The sequence below is a fragment of the Atta colombica genome, unplaced genomic scaffold (assembly GCF_001594045.1).
Source record: "Atta colombica isolate Treedump-2 unplaced genomic scaffold, Acol1.0 scaffold202, whole genome shotgun sequence".
NCBI lineage: Eukaryota > Metazoa > Arthropoda > Insecta > Hymenoptera > Formicidae > Atta > Atta colombica.
This window is the reverse complement of record NW_017259297.1, coordinates 181649-187859: the sequence shown is the minus strand read 5'-3', so window position 1 is coordinate 187859 and position 6211 is coordinate 181649.

Here is a 6211-nt window from a genome sequence, read left to right as displayed (position 1 = left end):
TTAAATTAGATATCGATTAGATTCGATGCTATACCTTCGACCTTTCCTACACCTATCTCAACATCGCAGCGTCCGTGTGCATGTTTAACAGCGACAACTTACGTGAATTTAGCATGTACCACTGATCGAGAGCCACTGTACGATGCGCACACTTATATTCAGGCATACACAGGCAGAGACATAGTACACGATGATGAATGAAGTATCGGAGAGAATTTTAGACAGCGACATGATGAAGATGACGAACGTGCAATTAATCTCGATGGATGTAAGAAGGGAGAGGCTTAGACAGATTATATTCGCGTACGGCATTTAATTCGGCTCCTAATTCAGCATGCGTGAGCGTGCGTAAATCACGATGAACAAATACTAACGGCGGTATTACGGCCGACGTGACTTCATTTCGAAATAGTTTTGGCATCGCGAAGAAATCCCTATCTCTTAGCTAGAAATACACGTTTTAAACATATTTAACATTTATGTTTCTTGTAAACGTGAAAGCGTAAATGTTAAATGCAGTCAAATCTTTAAACAAATTGGTACTTAAAAAATATTTTAACTCATTATCTCGAGATATTCTAACGTTTAAAAACATTTAACGCGCAGATTAATGACTTTTTATTTGCAAAAATGGTTAATTGTAAAAAATCGGACGTAAATTTTAACTACAAATTAACTACAAATTAAAATATAATAATAAAGTACATATATATATATTTTTTTTTTTAATGTGCTGTTATATTTATTTTTTACATTTGTACTTTGTAAAATATTCGCGAATGACATTTCGCGAGGATCTCTTTTGCATACGGTGGCTCTCTTGCAGGCAAATATTTTTCAAGGCGTATACTTATGTATATGTACGTGTGATACATTTTATTAGAAAGCGGTTGATTGTTCGAGATTTTAGGAGAGATTATCTCCGATATTATATTACTACACATAAATTCTTCATTGGAGAAAAGAGAAATTCCCGTGGACCGAAGCGATTTCAGATAATTAGCTTTGCATCTAAACCACGTCCAATTAGCACTAACATGTGCAATTAATGTACCTGTTGGGTCCTCCATGGCAGAACCTTGTGGGGTGGGAAGTCACGTACATATCGCCAGTCCCTAATTTCGAGCTACGTAGTGATGTTGTACTTGTAGTCGTGGTAGTAGTTGTTGTGGTTGTTGTGTTGTAGTCGATGGGTGATGACTCGTGGTGACCGTGATGATGACGGTGATAGCTGATCATGTGGTGGTGATAGTAATTGTACTTGTGGTTAATGATGGATAGTGAATGATGTGAGATAGGCGGATATGCGGGCGTGATATTTCCTCGCGCGAACAGGGGAAGGGTGGCTAATGTATCTTAACGCCTACACATTCAAAGCAGCTCATTCCACGCATTCCAATCGCAGCTGTTATTGTTATTTCCGATATTTCCTCTTGAATTTATTTTCTTCGCACTTGTTTCTTCATTCCTTGCGATCGGCCGTCTGCTTTCTTGTCTGCGTCTTTATCCGTTCGTGTTCGACAATAATGATAATAGCAAACGATTCGTCCATGATTTGCTGATTCGGTGACGTATCATATAATTGAATGATTCATCTAACGTCTGATCTATCGAATTAGACTGATGGAACAAATTTAACTTCATTACGCATTGTGAGTTCAAAAATAAAATTCTTATTTTTTTAAGAATATATATACATGATAGTTTATAATATGACGTACGAGTTGATTGTTAGATGAATTATCTCATTTTGCCGATGTCATCGAATAAAGACATCGTGGACGAGTCGTTCTTGAATCATTCGACATGTAGGGTGCAAAGAGAAAGGTAGAAGAGAACACGTGGTTTCATGTGGAACTAATTTGGAAAAATATATACATAGAGCTACGTGTTCCTGTTTTTTATTCACATCATTGTATGCTTTTTAAAAACTTGTATTCCATTGTTAACGAATAATTATCTGATTCTTTTTGTACTTTTAATTACCTGCTTTACGGTGAGAAATTTAAATAATAGCGAAAAATTATATGAAATTATAAAATTATATAAACGTAATTATATAAACGTAATTATATAAACGTAAATTGTATTTCATATAAACATAACATTAATTATTTCAATTATATTAAAAACTTAGTCGTATAAGATATGAAAAGGGAATTTATATATATAATATATATATATATAATTTAAGTGTAAAAATAATTATTATGTACGACTGATAGTTTCAGATAATTTAATGTGTACATGTCAGATAACTATAGAGACCTTAATAATTTCCTTCTTTTCCAAGTCGAAAAATTAATTTCCTTTTGTTTCTTAAATGATATCCAAAGTACATTACTTCAAAGACTTCACCTGAATTACGGCAATTAATTACATGCAACGAGATTGCAGCTATTAATTGCAGCCCGCTTGTCGCGCCGAGATCGGCTTATGCCCGGAGAAATTTGTCGTGAAAAGAGAGGAAATTGGACCGAGTAGTTTCTCCTCGACATCGAATGTGCTGCCTCTCTTTCTCGAGCTAATCGGAAAACGTCTTCTACACGTTCTAGCGTCTGTTAAATCGTCACCGAGAATTTGTAGTATTCTTAGCCGAGAATTTCGAGATAATATCTGCATTTCGGTCGCACACATTTTATCCGAAAGCAGGTAATTAAGAGATTGAAGCCAGCAATTAAAATTGTTGAAATTTCATTTCATAAAATTAAATATCAACACTATAAATACAAATTTCAGTAATAAAATAATACATATAAATTGTCACGTTTCCGTTATTGTAAAACAAATCGTGTTTAGCATTAACTTTTCGAGATTGTGTCGATTTCAATCCCAACACAGAACACAAAGAACTTATAGAAGGATTTCAAGGGACGGTTGAGACAAATTGGGCCAAAATACATGGATCGAGATGGTAACATGATACAATGCTCGTGCTGCTAAATTGTCACAATGAACAATAAGACAGGCTTTGGTGCTGATGCAACTGATCGCTCAAGAGTTTGCTCAAAATAGTTTTTAGAGGAAAAGGAAAGAATAAGTGAAGATTGACATTGTGCGTTATTTTTTTCAGTGACAGAGAGAAAGAAAGAACGAGGAGGGAGTGAATGACTTCTCGTACGATTGATGGATAATTTTGACGTACTTGCTCCGATCAGTTCGTGCTCGAAAATTGCACTCGTACAAATGCCACGGATCGGTCAATTTTTTTATTCTATCAAATCGTTCCCGACTTCGAGTGCCACTTAAGCTACATAGACTTCCTCTAAATTCTAAATCTAACAGGCATGAACACGAAAGTGCAAGGAGACCGAGCGAGTTAATGAATGCGACGTGGTTCGTGAAAAACATTAATTGCTACTAATTTATCACGATAGAACCATAATTATAAGTGATACCTTTATTTTCTCTTGGTTTCATAAAAATCCCTTTTAAATAAAATGCTATAAAATGCTAATTTACGTATACACTTTATTAAATTTCACTGAAATTCACGGAATGAAATTCATGATCTATATAAAATCAATATTTAGTACTCGAAGAATTTGTCGTTTAATTGAATAGAGTTACAGACTTCTATTAACTAATCTGAATGATTTTCTTTGACGTAAATTTCTGATTAACATTTTGAATGCTTTTGCAAAATACAAACGCAGCAAAGGAAGCTGCAGAGGAACACAAGAAATATATGAATTTTGCAAAGATATGACGCGGATGAAAAGCTACGTGTATGAGATGACCATCGTGATTAAATGGAAACGCGAATATGGCTCGTGGCAAAAGTGGGTCAAAAAAGAAACAAGCTTGTTGGCGGTAACGGACGAAATAATAACGGCTTTTCCGAACGACTTCGCATTCTGTGTGAGAACGGGCTATAAACGAAAGGAGAGCATTATAAACGCGACAATGTATCTCAGAAAATACACGGTCTAGGTCTGCTCTAAAGACCATCTAACACACGGATTGTGCAAAAGGCAGAGCGGAAACTGGTAACGGCAACGTAATCACGCAATACTCGGGTGCTCAGAAATTCCTTTACGAGGCTAACAGTCTAAATATGCTCATTTCGCTATGTATATACAATACAGCGGAGCAGCGACAATTGTTGAGTGAAAGTAAGCGATGAAGAGACGCTTCAAAAATTCATTCCTGAACCATTCTTGGATATCGGATTTAATGCGAAGCCTTGATTATTTACGATTTTATCGACGAAGAATCGATAAATATATCTAGAGACGATATATAAATTTCCATGTGAAACGATATCAGTAATTGTTTGAAATATTCAAATGCGACAAACACGTATTTATATTTGACAATTTTTAACAAATAAATGAATGTATAATACAATTTTTTGTATAATTTTTGCCAAACTACGATTTTTCCGTAACTTGCGATAAAATATTATAGCCACCTTTTGGCATTATCCGGCGACATAAATTGTCAATTCTGTCGCAGCATGTTTTACTTCTGTTATATAAGTTTATGCCATGTCGGAATGTACATGTGGCGCTGTAGGATATCGAAAATTCCATAAAATGAACTAAACGATAAAACAATACTCACGATAAATGACAAGCGTCTCAATAAATTCCTTCTGACGCATTCCTACTTCCTCGACGCTTTCCGCAACCTTTGTTCGCAACGAAAGTATGTAATAATAGAATCGCGTTTGTAGGCGTGAATTTTTGAAAACTTGCGGTGACGCAAAGGAAAGTGCGCGTACAAAATACTTGTGAGAGTAACCCACGATTTTGCGTGCACACTGAGCGCGACATGAATGCGAATATGTGCGATGCTGGAAGACGTGTGCGTGTGTGTCTGTATATGTGTACATGTACATGTGTAAAGTCGTTGAGTGAATTCCATCGGTTTTTTACTTTTGATTTGATTTTCCTTTTCCAGGAGGAGAAACGTTGTCAAATCAAAATCAATACAACATCGCGAGCTCTCGAAACGCATGAAATGCTCAAATATTTTGACTGCGAACAGTTCTGATTGCACAAGTTACATCACAAAAAGAGAGTTACACTCCAGATAAACGTAACATATATTCCAAAATCGAATTTCCTTTTCTATATATTAGAATGCGTGTTTCTCTATTTTATGTATGAATCTTCATTATTGTAAATAATTATACAAAATTACCCACAAAAAAGGATCAGAGCTGCTAAATTAAATTTTAGTTCAAATTTCAGTTGTAAACAAAGCAGACAATTCTTTTAATAACATGATAAACAATTATTACAATCTGTACTAAAGATATTACATCACTTCGAGTTTCTTTCTTTATAATTAGATTATAGAAATCTTTGTAAAGTACGCGACTTCTTGTCTCTGTCATAATCATTGGATTCGCGGACGCTTTAATAATTTTTATATTTATTTTATTTTGTTGTGTACTTAAAACTTTTGCCTTCTTAGAATTTAATTGTAAAAGACTTCTTAATAAACCTTTTGTGAAAATTTTTAAGTTTTGCCATTCTAAAATTTTTATATCTTTCAATATTTGCACATCCGCGAACACATCCCACGATCCTTAAATATCCTCATATTCTTATCAGATCCCCGATTGATCAGATCTTTTGCGTTGCCGCAGATTTATTGCGGATTTTCCGCGAATGTCTGAATGTGTCACGTTAGTAATTTCGATCGGCTTGCCATCCCACGATCTCGCATACCGTATCTTAGTTTCATCTGCGGAACATAAAACGAAAAACCCTTCCGTCGCTCGCGAGAACCTGATCGATTTTGAGAGCAATGATCGAGTAGAGTTGCACGAGGCAGGCGGGGAAAGCTTGCAAAACCCTGTTGTGGTCCCTGAATCAAGAATGGATCGCCTGTGTTAAGAGCTAACTCCACTCATCCCCTGGCGCTCGCCTGTTTCATTTTTTTTTGTCCGTTTTATTCTTCTTTTTTTTTCTTTTCTCAGATCCCAGGTGACACAAAAGTTCAAGCGTGAGCACGGCACACGGGGCGAAAAGTAAAGCCACTGGCGGTGTGCAATAACTGCAAGCTACTTGCAAGCAACTACTCGATACAGAACAATGGGCAGCGATTAATGTTAACGCATATATGTACGTACGTAGACGTATAAAATAAATTAATAAAAATAAGCAAATTATTACTATCAATACGTAGTTACACATATGCGTATTGAAAATGCATAATGAGCGTCGATCGAAATGAGAATGATACATATATATATATA